A 14,402-nucleotide genomic window follows, 5' to 3' on the forward strand; every position below is an offset into this window, starting at 1 on the left:
ACAAAATAGAAATAGACTCATAGATGTAGAAAACAAACACATGGTTACCAAAGGGAACTAAAGTTGGGACGGATAAATTAGGAAACTAAGACTAACATATACACAATACTATAAGGAAAATAGATAACTAATAAGAATCTACTATATAGTAGTTTTTTTAATATAGTTTTTAATATAGTTTTTTAATATAGTTTTTAAGAATCTATTGTATCATGAGAAATGTTGGGCTGTATGAAGCACAAGTCAAATCAAGATTGTCGGGAGAAATATCAATAATCTCATATATACAGATGACACCACCCTTATGGCAGAAAGCAAAGAACTAAAGAGCCTCTTGATGAAAGTGAAAGAGGAGACTGAAAAAGTTGGCTTAAACTCAACATTCAGAAAAATAAGATCATGGCATATGATCCCATCACTTCATGGCAAACAGATGGGGAAACAAAGGAAACAGTGTCAGATTTTATTTTCTTGGGCTTCAAAATCACTGCAGGTGGTGACTGCAGCCATGAAGTTAAAAGACACTTGCTCTTTGCAAGAAAAGTTATGACCAACCTGGACAGCATATTAAAAAGTAGAGATGTTACTTTGCCAACAAATGTCTGTCTAGTCAAAGCTATGGGTTTTCCAGTTGTCATGTATGGATGTGAGAGTTGGACTATAAAGAAAGCTGAGCACAGAAGAATTGATGTTTGAACTGTGGTGTTGGAGAAGACTCTTGAGAGTCCCTTGGACAGCAAGGAGATCCAACCAGTCCATGCTAAAGGAGATCAGTCCTGAATATTCATTGGAAGGAGGAAAAAATGCTGAAGCTGAAACTCCAATGCTTTGGCCACCTGATGTGAAGAACTGACTTATTGGAAAAGACCCTGATGCTGGGAAAGATTGAGGACGTGATGAAAAGGGGACGACAGAGGATGAGATGGTTGGATGGCATCACCGACTCAATAGACATGACTTTAAGTAAACTCCAGGAGTTGGTGATGGACAGGGAGGCCTGGCGTGCTGTAGTCCATGGAGTCACAAAGAGTCGGACATGACTGAGCCTTACTGAACTGATTGTTTAGTGCAGGGATTCCCTGGTGGCTCAGATGGTGAGGAATCAGCCTTCAATGCAGGACACCTGGATTTGAAGATACCCTGGAGGAGGTATCTACCCACTCCAGTATTCTTGCCTGAAGAATTCCATGGACAGAGAAGCCTGTTGGGCTACCGTCCATGGGATCACAAAGAATGGGACACAACTGAGTGACTAACACTTTCAATTTCACTGTATAGCACAGATAACTCTACTCAATACTATTTAATGACCTTTATGGGAAAGGAATCTAAAAAAGTGGATATATTCATATGTATAACAGATTCACTTCCCCGTACAGCAGAAACAAACACCACATTATAAATCAACAATACCCCAATAAAATTTAACTTTAAAAAAGTCTCACTCTCCTCAAAACTTTCCAATGGATTCTCATCTCACTGAGTGAAAATATTCTTGAAATTAATTGCCTACAAGGTCCCACAATACCCAGTTCCCTGATATTTCTCTAATATCCCTCCCTCTTATAACATCTCACTTATTTCCAACAACATTGGCCTCCTCAGAATATCTCAAGTATGTTTCTGTATCAGGGCCTTAGCATTTGCTTCTCTTCTTGAAATATACTTTGAATATATATTTTTATAATGTACCCTTTCACTTCTTTTAGATGTCTAATCAATGATGCTTTAATTGTGCAGCCTTCTCTGACCATCAATTATAAAATATAACCCCTCAATATGTCATACACATAGATAGCTGGCCTTTCCTATTCCCTTTCTATGTTTTGCTATTCTCTATAACTTCTGACCTCTTAATATATTTACTTGCATTTCAATTTCTCTTCTACAGTGTAAGTCCAATGAGGTCAGGAACAATTTTTTTTTTTTCTTTCTACTTTGTTTACTTCTTGAATGCTTAGAAGCCTGGGACAGAAATGGGTGTTTGATAAATATTTGTTGTATGAAGGAACTGAAAATTCTTGGTTATTTATCTATTGAAATAGCATTAGATTAAACTTTGCTTAACTTGAGTCAAGGGAATAAAACATACCAATTTTTAACTAAAGAGTTTTGATTCCTTTCACATTTTATATTGATTACATGAAAGCAGAATATCTTATAAGCTCCTTCTCAGTCCAAGGAAACAGGATCACATCAGTAAGACAGAGATGAAAGGGCATGGAGACTAAGAGGAGAATTAAATGTTCTTTTATTTTCTCTCTTACTTTCAACTGATAAGTAATTATGGGTGTAAGTCTTCAGTTCTTTGATTTGCTTTAAACCAATTCAAAAAAGAACAAATTACCTGAAACCTTAAAAGACAACTTCAGTTAATCAGCAAAGTACAATTCATAAATTCCCTATGCACATCCATGCACTGCAAAGAGCTAATTCCAGTGAGAAAGTAAATTCAGAATTATTGTTAGCTTGCTCAGGCTAACTTATCCCTTAACTCACTACAGCCTTATTTCTTGACTCACAGTGCAGGGGATATGGAGAAAGCAGGTCAGTGATTGCATTTTAGTTTGACATTAATTACATCTTGGTATTTTAGCCATGTGAGTTGAGAAGAACCTACTTTAAAAAATGTAAATATGAGTAATGAATGATACAGCATATTTTGCTGTATCCTCCATCCAAGCCCTCTGGCAAGCTGCTAAATTCATTTAAACTCAGTTTTCTCAATAAGGAAGAAAATATGAAACTCTGAGTATTTTCCCATTGCATGTAAAATGCTTAATATGATGTCTGAAGACTGCATATAATCAATGATTCTCCAACTGATAGTTTTTTCTCCTGTTATTACTGTTACCATTGCTATTATTATTTTAAAATCCCCACCATTTAGAATAGTGCTAAGACATTGTCAGACCCCAGTATATGTGCCTTAAATGCATAAATGAATTATTTTATAGAAACAGAAGAAAAGTATTCAGTCTATAACTTGTTTTAGAATTTAGATGAAAGAAGAGAAAAACTATTTAATCTAACCCATCCAGAAAACCATTGCCATAAAGCATTTATTTATTCAATGTCCTGGCATAAGATTTCTGATTTCTAGAAATCATACATATCAGATGTACTAATCCATGAAGTATGAATTGTAGGAAAAAGGTTAACACAGGTCCCCAGAGAAACAAAGCTTAATATGACCCCTGTCTTACACTACTCACAAAAGTTAACACAAAATGGATTGAATACTTAAATAAAAGACCTGTAACTGTAAGTCCAAAAGAAAACCTGGGAAACATATCTTTGACAATGGTCTTGGCAAAAATTTCTTGGATAAGTCACCAAGAGCACAGGCAAAAACAGGCTAAAAAACAAGAAGAAAAAGAAGGTTACATCAAAAGATAAAAGCTTCCACACAGCACAAGAAATAATTAATACATGGAAAAGATAACCTACAGAAAGAGAGATGGCATTTCCAAATAATATATCTGATAAGCAGTAAATATCCAAAATAATAAAGAACTCATATAACTCGATAGAAAAAAAGAAAAGAAAATATTTCAATTAAACATGAACAACAGACCTGAACAGGCATTTTCCTACAGAAAATGTACAAATGATCACTCAGTTCAGTTCAATCAGTTCAGTCACTCAGTCGTGTCCAACTTTTTGTGACCCCATGAATCGCAGCATGCCAGGCCTCCCTGTCCATCACCAACTCCCAGAGTTCACTCAAACTCACGTCCATCGAGTCAGTGCTGCCATCCAACCATCTCATCCTCTGTCGTCCCCTTCTCCTCCTGCCCCCAATCCCTTCCAGCATCAGAGTGTTTTCCAATGAGTCAACTCTTCGCATGAGGTGGCCAAAGTACTGGAGTTTCAGCTTTAGCATCATTCCTTCCAAAGAACACCCAGGGCTGATCTCCTTTAGAATGGACTGGTTGGATCTCCTTGCAATCCAAGGGACTCTCAAGAGTCTTCTCCAACACCACAGTTCAAAAGTATCAATTCTTCAGCGCTCAGCTTTCTTCACAGTCCAACTCTCACTTCCATACATGACCACTGGAAAAACCATAGCCTTGACTAGATGGACTTTTGTTGGCAAAGCAATGTCTCTCCTTTTGAATATGCTATCTAGGTTGGTCATAACTTTTCTTTCAAGGAGTAAGCATCTTTTAATTTCATGGCTGGAGTCACCATCTGCAGTGATTTTGGAGCCCAAAAAATAAAGTCTGACACTGTTTCCACTGTTTCCCTATCTATTGATGAGACCAGATGCCATGATCTTTGTTTTCTGAATGTTGAGCTTTAAGTCAACTTTTTCACTCTCCTTTTTCACTTTCATCAAGAGGCTTTTGAGTTCCTCTTCACTTTCTGCCATAAGGGTGGTGTCATCTGCATATCTGAGGTTATTGATATTTCTCCCAGCAATTTTGATTCCAGCTTGTGCTTCTTCTAGCCCAGTGTTTCTCATGATATACTCTACATATAAGTTAAATAAGCAGGGTGCCAATATACAGCCCTGATGTACTCCTTTTCCTATTTGGAACCGCTCCGTTGTTCACGAGGTATATAAAAAAGTCATCAACTTCACTAATCATCAGGGAACCCTAAGCCTGTGAGCCTGCAGGATGAGTCTTACAAGGCCCCAAACAGAGACTAGTCAGGGAGACTTTAAGTAGAGAACCCGTTTGAGCTTTTCTATACTTCTGAGTTAAGAACTCTGAGATATTAAATAGGCTTTGTTTTAATTTTTTAATTCTATAGTAACTCGTTACTCAACAGAAAATGAATACATCTGAGTTCAGCAATGAAGTGATTTCTCACCATTCACAACAGAAGATAGGGGTTTATATTTTGGAAGAAAAAAAATGTTGAACTCATGGAAATGGACTAAATAAGTGAACTTGGACATATTGAATAGTTTAGATACCAGCTCCCTCATAATATTCCATGACCAGAATTTAATCACCTAGCTAAGTATATTCTGCCATAATAGGATGAGGAAAAGAAGGAAAACATATATTTGGGTGCCTCAGGATGAAATGATTATATTGCTCCCTCATTACCACAAAGTGAGTCTCACAATTCAGCAAAACTGGTCAACTCACAGAGGAAATTTTTATTGGGAAATGAGGTCTTTTCCACTCAAGCTCAAGACATAGTCTACTACCAATTCTGGTTGGGCAGGAGTGCATTTGTTCCTTACCCTTGGCTTCGTTCCACTTGGAGAGAACACTGGTACACCAACCCTCTTCCCCTCTGTCCTCTTGTTTGCTCATTCATCTCTGAGTACATGACATGATTTATTCTCAACTATAGATTTAGAAGAAATGGTGTGTGAGTCTCATTTTTCCTCTTTGGGAATCACACTGCCAATGTATTAGGAATCATGCAACTCTGTCTTGTCAGCTTCAAAGAGTCAACCACCAGGGAGGGGACCTGGGGCTTTCTTAGCAGACTGCCTGGGCCTGAAGATGATGTGTGAAATGGGAGGGGGAAATCTTTCCAAATACAAAATTTACTCTTAGGAAGCCCATTGGAAAGGGATGTAAGACCCAGTTTCTTCAGTTAAACTTCAGTAAATAGGAAATTTGGGCTTCCCTAGTGGCTCAGCCATAAAGAATCCACCTGCATTGTAGGAGACGCAGGAGATGCAGCTTTGATCTCCAAGTTGGGAAGATCCCCTGGAGGAGGGCACGACAACCCACTCCAGTATTCTTGCCTGGAGAATCCCAAGGACAGAGGATCCTGGCGGGCTACAGTTCATAGAGCTGCAAAGTGTCTGACGTGACAGGACAGACTGAGCACACACACACTGCAGAAGTAGAATATTTAGATCCTCCGGTTGTTGCCTCCAAGTGTTAAATCTGAGTAAATTTTAAATCACTTCAGCACTTAGTGTGAAAATGAATATCATTTAGTTACATGAAGCCAATAATGAGTAATCTACAACCTTAATTAACTATGTATGCAGACCAAAGAATCACACCAAACTTGAAGAAAAGAACTAGCATGAAATAGGAGAAAATTGCAATATTTATAATTTTACTTGTACCTGATCATCATATACTACCCTTATATTTCAGTTTCATTATTATGAACTCCCTTTGTTTTATTACTAATTTTTAGTACTTAAAAAAAGTATGTATTACTTATTACTTATTTTTTTCTATTCTTATTTTTTTAACTGTTTATCTCAAAGTATTCTTGGAAGATCATTTGGGCTCTGTCAAGGCAAAAACTCTCAGATAAGAGAAGGTGAAAGCAAGCAAATTATTCAAACCACCATAGTAGGAAACAACCAAGAGTGATTTCCTGAGAAAATTTAAATTTCTTTTTCATCAGGCATGGTGCAAGATAAACTTATATTGAGAGTAATCGTGCTGGTTCAGAGTCATTTACAACTTATTTCAACATGCCTGTGATTTTCGTGATCAGTCTAAAGAAGCCCACAAAATCTGCTTTTAGCTATCTGCTCCTTAGGACTAATTGCTGCATTTTCCTTGCTAAAAACCAATGGAACAAAATATGGGCTTGCCTAAATTTTTAACAAGTGATGTTATATCAACAGAAAACATAAAACAGATACTTTGTTTCAAGTTAAGCAATAGATATACAATTAAGATCATATTAAGCAATAGAAATAAAACAGCACTATTTTGTCCATTATGTGATATGTATATATCAGAAAGGTAAAATCACAAGTTATTTCTAAAATAAATCAACACAAATAGCATTTATTGATGTTTCATTCACGTCAGTCACTCAGTCGTGTCCGACTCTAGGCGACCCCATGGACTGCAGCACGCCAGCCTCCTTGTCCATCACCAACCCCCAGAGTTTACTCAAACTCAGGTCCCTTTGTCAGTGATGTCATCCAACCATCTCATCCTCTGCTGTCCCCTTTTCATCCCACCCTCAATCTTTCCTAGTATCAGGGTCTTTTCAAAAGAGTCAGTTATTTGCATAAGGTAGTCAAAGTATTGGAGTTTCAACTTCAGGATCAGTTCTTCTGATGAATATTCAAGACTGATTTCCTTTAGGATGGACTGGTTGGATCTCCTTGCTGTCCAAGGGACTCTCAAGAGTCTTCTCCAACACCACAATTCAAAACCGCCAATATTTCAGCTCTCAGTTTTCTTTATAGTACAACTCTCACATCCACACATGACTACTGGAAAAACCATAGCTTTGATGAGACGGACCTTTGTTGGCAAAATAATGTCTCTGCTTTTCAATATGCTGTCTAGGTGGGTCATAACTTTTCTTCTAAGGAGCAAGCGTCTTTTAATTTCATGGTTGAAGTCACGGTCTCCAGTGATTTTGGAGCCCCCAAAAATAAATTCTGTCACTGTTTCCCCATCTGTTTTCCATGAAATGATGGGATCAGATGCCATGATCTTAGTTTTCTGAATGTTGAGTTTTAAGTCAAATTTTTCACTCTCCTGTTTCACTTTCATCAAGAGGCTCTTTAGTTCTTCTTCACTTTTTGCCATAAAAATGATGCCATCTGCATATCTGAGGTTATTGATATTTCTCCCAGCAGTCTTGATTCCAGCTTATGTTTCTTCCAGTCCAGTGTTTCTCATGATGTACTCCACATATAAGTTAAATAAATAGGGTGATAATATACAGCCTTGATGGACTCCTTTTCCTATTTGGAACCAGTCTGTTATTTCATGTCCAGTTCTAACTGTTGCTTCCTGACCTGCATACAGATTTCTCAAGAGGCAGGTTAGGTGGTCTGGTGTTCCCATCTCTTTTAGAATTTTCCACAGCTTGTAGTGATCCATATAGTCAAAGGCTTTGGCATAGCCAACGAAGCAGAAATAGATGTTTTCTGGAACTCTCGTGCTTTTTCAATGATCCAACAAATGTTGGAAATTTGATCTCTGTTTCCTCTACCTTTTATAAATCCAGCTTGAACATCAGGAAGTTCACAGTTTACGTACTGTTGAATTCTTGCTTGGAGAATTTTGAGCATTACTTTTTAGTGCGTGAAATGAGTGCAATTGTTTGGTAGTTTGAACATTCTTTGGTATTGTCTCTTTGAAATTGAGATGAAAACTGACCTTTTCCAGTCCTGTGGCCACTGCTGAGTTTGCCAAATTTGCTAGCATATTGAGTGCAGCACTTTCACAGCATCATCTTTTAGGATTTGAAACAGTTCCACTGAAATCCATTACCTCCACTAGTTTTGTTAGTAGTGATTCTGCCTAAGGCCCACTTGATTTCACATTCCAGGATGCTTGGCTCTAGGTGAGTGATCACACCATCATGATTATGTGGGTTGTGAAGATCTTTTTGGTATAGTTTTTGTGGGTTTTCTTCCTACCTCTTCTGCTTCTGTTAGGTCCATAACATTTCTATTCTTTATTGAGCCCACCTTTGCCTGAAATGTTCCCTTTGTATATTTAATTTTCTTGAGGAGATCTCTAGTTTGTCCTATTCTATTGTTTTCCTCTATTTCTTTGCATTGATCACTGAAGAAGGCTTTCCTATCTCTCTTTTGTCTTCTTTGGAATTCTGCATTCACATGAGTATATCTTTCCTTTTCTCCTTGCCTTTTGCTTCTCTTATTTTCACAGATATTTGTAAGGCCTCCTCAGACAACCGTTTTGCCTTTTTTGGATTTTTTTTTTTCCCCCTTGGGAATGGTCTTGATCCCTGCCTCCTGAACAGTGTCATGAACCTCTGCCCATAGTTCTTCAGGCACTTTATCAGATCTAATCCCTTGGATCTATTTCTCACTTCCACTGTATAATTGTAAGGGATTTTATTTAGGTCATACCTGAATGATCTAATGGTTTTTCCTACTTTCTTCAAGTTAAGTCTGAATTTGGCAATAAGGAGTTCATGATCTGAGCCACAGTCAGCTCTTGGTCTTGTTTTTGTTGACTGTATAGAGCTTCTCCATCTTTGGCTGCAAATAATATAATCAATCTGATTTCAGTATTAACCATTTGCAGATATCCGTGTGTAGACTCTTCTCTTGTGTTTTTGTAAGAGCGTGTTTGCTAGGACCAGTGCATTCTCTTGGCAAAATTCTATTCGCCCTTGCCCTGCTTCATGCTATAATCCAAGGCTGAATTTGCATGTAACTCTAGGTATTTCTTGACTTCCTACTTTTGCATTTCAGTCCCCTAATAATGAAAAGGACATATTTTGGGGGTGTTAATTCTAGATGGTTTTGTAGGTCTTCATAGAACCATTCAACTTCAGCTTCTTCGGCATTACTGGTTGGATCACAGACTTGGATTACTGTGATATTTCATGGTTTATCTTGGAAATGAACAGAGATCATTCTGTCGTTTTTGAGACTGCATCCAAGTACTGCATTTTGGACTCATTTTTTGAGTACGATGACTATTCCATTTCTTCTAAGGGATTCTTGCCCACAGTAGTAGATGTAATGTCCATCTGAGTTCAGTTCACCCATTCCAGTCCATTTTACTTCGCTGATTCCTAAAATGTCTATGTTCACTCTTGCCATCACTTGTATGACCACTTCCAATTTGCCTTGATTCATTGACCTAACATTCCAGGTTCCTATGCAATATTCCTCTTTATAGCATCGGACTTTACTTCCACCACCAGTCACAGCCACAACTGGGTGTTGTTTTTGCTTTGGATCCAACTCTTCCCTCTTTCTGGAGTTATTTCTCCACTGATCTCCAGTAGCATAGTGGGCACCTACCAACCTGGTAAGTTCATCTTTCAGTGTCCTTTTGCCTTTTCATACTGTTTATGAGGTTCTCAAAAGAATACTGAAGTGATTTGCCATTCCCTTCTCCAGCGGGATGTTTCACTACCTTAGTTCAAGTACAGAAAACAATTCAATGCAGATATGACAGTAAACACCTAGGAAACAGTTCCAACCCCAAGAGCTCACTTTGTTCCAAATAGTTATGTTGGATTTTATTATGTATTTTATATAGTTTAGTTAAACTCTTTTCAGTTTTTAGTATGATGGATCTTTTGTGTTATTTGCCACATTTCTCTATTGTGATTGAGATTTTACAGCCAGTGATTGTCATTCATAATCATGTTCTCATGTGATTCTAGTGATAACTCTGTAATTTTATCTTGTTATCCCCATTTTATAGATGAAGAAACTTAATTCCCAAGACTTTAAGTAGCTTGCCTAGAATCTCTTAGCTTGAAAATTATTGAATTAGGGTTTTAAATCGGTGGCTCAGATGGTAAAGAGTCTGTCTACAATGCAGGAGACCTGGGTTCGATCCCTGGGTAAGGAAGATCCCCTGGAGAAGGAAATGGCAATCCACTCCAGTACTATTGCCTGGAAAATCCCATGGAGAGAGGAGCCAGGTAGGCTACAGTCCACGAGGTCGCAAAGACTCGGACACAACTGAGCAACTTCACTTTCACTTTTCACTTTTATTTAACTTAAACCTTCAAGAACTTTTCTTTCTTCTATGTTCAAGAAATCAGAATCCTACTTTCCCTTTAAACAACTTCACAAGTTCTACCTACACTAAAGTTTTAAAGATTTCAGATCACAAGAAACATAAAGCACCAGAAATAGGATTCCTTATGAAAGTACTCATCTAATCCACTTTAACCAGTGTTTAAGAACATTCCTCCACACAATATTTGGAGAAATAGTCAATTAGTCTCTCACTCATCAATTTAAATTATAGGTTTCTCAAATTATTACTTCTAAGAATAACTCAATATAATCTTGTTACTAGAATGTTTATTTCAAAACAAATTATCAATATAAACTTTGCATTGTACTTCTTAGGATCGAAGACATTATGTCTAAATAGTCTAAATAGCTTTTATTTCAACTTTCTTCTTAATATATTGAGTGTGTACATGTTCAGTTGCTCAGTTATATCTGACTCATTGTGACTCCATTGATTGTAACCCGCCAGGCTCCTCTGCCCATGAGACTCTTAAGGCAATACTGAAGTGGGTTGCCATTTTCTACTCCAGGGGATCTTTCCAACCCAGAGACCAAACCAGCAACTCTTTCATCTCCTGAATTGGCAGACAAATTTTTACCTCTGAGCCACTTGGGAAACATTCTAAATATATCAGGCCCCATTTAAATTCGTGAGAACCTTTGTTGTGCAGAAGCTTTTAAGTTTAATTAGGTCCCATTTGTTTATTTTTGCTACAGCAAAAGAGACACAGATGTATAGAACAGCCTTTTGGACTCTGTGGGAGAGGGAGAGGGTGGCATGATCTGGGAGAATGGCATTGAAACATGTATAATATCATATATGAAATGAACCACCAGTCCAGGTTCGATGCATGATACTGGATGCTTGGGGCTGGTGCACTGAGACGACCCAGAGGGATAGTATGGGGAGGGAGGAGGGAGGGGTGTTCAGGATGGGGACACGTGTATACCTGTGCAGATTCTTGTTGATGTATGGCAACACCAATACAATATTGTAAAGTAATCAACCTCCAATTAAAATAAATAAATTTGTATTAAAAAAAGAAAAAAAAATTAAATGAGAACCAAAAAAGTTGATTCTTTAAAATTTTTGTTTGTGACTTCCTGAGATTTAATGCAAATCTAGAGAGAATCCAGGGAGCTCAAGTGTTCTAGAGGTTGCTCTGGGTAATAAAAATGTTTCTGGTTCCTATGGCTAGTTGAAGCTCTAAGATGAACCCAAGAACTGTACCATTATTTCAAGCCATTTTCACGGTTTGATGGAAATGGCACTGAAACAATAAGATCAGTGTAGTCTTCTGTTTTAAAAATATACCTAAAGGGACTCTCAGAGAAGGCAATGGCACCCCACTCCAGTACTCTTGCCTGGAAAATCCCATGGATCGAGGAGGCTGGTAGGCTGCAGTCCATGGGGTCGCACAGAGTCGGACACGACTGAAGTGACTTAGCAGCAGCAGCAGCAAAGGGACTCTGGGACCATCTCACTGCCTTGTGAACATTCAAGATGAAATTCCCAAGAACAACATGTTTCCTGACCTTGCTTATTCATACTTGTGTCTTTCTCAATATTACCCCCAAGTAAGAGCATTATCCTGGTCCCCAGAGAAGTGGGCTAGGTGGATGAGTGGGGTCCTAATGACATTTTATTACAATTTGAATTCTTATAATGTTTTACTCTACTTTAGACATGATATGGCTAGCACAAGATGATGGTCAACTGCCTATCCATCCTTAATGTACATGAAAGAATAAGTTTTTTTTTTTTTTTTTTTATCTTATGATGATAATCCATAGTAATGGTTCAATTAAATTACTGTTCTGTTCAGATTTTTCTAATATTCCTTTATATTATTATTTATATTACAATGATATCAAGGATGTCAGTTAATATATTTCATTCAAATAAAGTACATGATTTTACTTAGAAATAAAACAAAATAAATGGATTTATTTCACTTAAAAATCTTGATTTAGTCTGTCATCAAAATATTTTTGGATTCTGAAAAATTTTAATTTATACTCTCTACATATTTCATTTACTTTATTTTTTATTTTTTGGTATAAATTTATTTATTTTAATTGGAGGTTAATTACTTTACAATATTGTATTGGTTTTGCCATACATCAACATGAATCCACCACAGGTATACACGTGTTCCCCATCCTGAACCCTCCTCCCTCCTCCCTCCTCCCTTCCCATACCATCCTTCTAGGTCATCTCAGTGCACTAGCTCCAAGCATCCAGTATCATGCATCGAACCTGGACTGGTGGTTCATTTCATATATGATATTATACATGTTTCAGTGCCATTCTCCCAGATCATGCCACCCTCTCCCTGTCCCATAGAGTCCAAAAGACTGTTCTATATATCTGTGTTTCTTTTGCTGTCTCACATTCATTTACTTTAGAAAATTTAAATTTATTCAGTAAATTTCCTCACAAAGGAAAATTTACAGAACATATTCATGGAAATTTTTACAAAAGAAAAGAAGCAGTTGATCAACAGAAAGGCCGCTGTGCAACATTCACTCACAGATCAAAAAAACTGGATCAGTGGATTTAAATCTAAAGCTTGTGGGAGAGTCCCGAGTAAATAGATTTGCTCTGGTATGGCCCAGTAAGTTGGATAGAGACAAAGAAACAGCAATGGTCAATTCATGTGGATACTGAACACAGAACATATGGCAGAAATTCCTCCAACAACAACAGCAAAAATTATTGATAACGTCAGTTTCACACTTTTCTTTTTTTTTCTTCTTAAAAATTGCAATGCAAAGTACACCAGACAACTGCTATTCTTTAGTCTGGTTAGCAGGTCAGCTGTACTGTAAGCGCACTGTTTGTCAAGGTCATTCATTTTCTATAGCACTTTCCAGTCAATCCTAAAGGAAATCAACCCTGAGTATTCTTTGGAAAGAATGATGTTGAAGCTGAAGCTCCAGTATTTTGGCTACCTGATGCGAAGAACTGACTCACTGGAAAAGACCTTGATGCTGGGAAAAAAATTGAAGGCAAAAAGAGAAGGCGGCGGCAGAGGATGAGATGATTGATAACATCGCCAACTCAATGGACATAAATTTTAGCAAACTCCAGGAGACAGTGGAGGACAAAGGAGCCAAGTGTGCTGCATTTCATGTGATCTCAAAGAATCAGATAAGACCAAGCAACTGAACAGCAACAACAACACAGCATTCTTCAATTATACAGTATACTTTTAGCTGACCTGTAGCATGTATAGAAGCTATACTACTGCATCAAACAGCCTAATTTAAAGGAAACACATGTTGCTTTGATAGCCAATCCATGTTTATTTCACAGTCTGTTTATGAGATGGACACATTTTAAATATATTGATCTTCAGTAGACTAGCATCTGTAAATATATCTTTGGATATCTCAACATATCATATTCAAATTAATAATCTACTTTTAAAATTTACATTTTTATGTAGGTTAATTTTCATTACTGGGAGTTCAAAATAGTTTTTGATGTTATTAAAATATGAATTTATTCTTAGCCACTATTTTTAATAGATTGCTTATTTATTAATAGATTGTTAGAAAATGGATTCTTTTCCATGAAGTTTGAAGTTCCAGAACACTGGGCACATAAATTTTCTGATTAAATGTTTGGTCTGGGCTGAGTGGTGGATGGGCAGTGCAGTTTCCAAGCAGCTTTTGAATCTTCCACTTGGTGTATTCCTGATGCATGTGCATGTGTGCTAAGTTGTGCCCAAATCTTTTGTGATCCAAAGGACTGCAGCTCACCAGACTCCTCTGCCTATGGAATTTTCCAGGTAAGAATATTGGGGTAGGTTTCCATTTCCTACTCCAGGGATTCTTCCAGACCCAGGGATCGAAACCACATCTCTGGCATTGGCAGGTGGATTCTTTAGCACTGCATCACCTGGGAAGCCTATATTTTTGATGCTTGCTCCTAAATTTGCCCTACACATATGACCTTTCCCACTCTACA

The sequence above is a fragment of the Capricornis sumatraensis genome, chromosome 18 (assembly GCF_032405125.1).
Source record: "Capricornis sumatraensis isolate serow.1 chromosome 18, serow.2, whole genome shotgun sequence".
NCBI classification, from domain to species: Eukaryota; Metazoa; Chordata; class Mammalia; order Artiodactyla; family Bovidae; genus Capricornis; species Capricornis sumatraensis.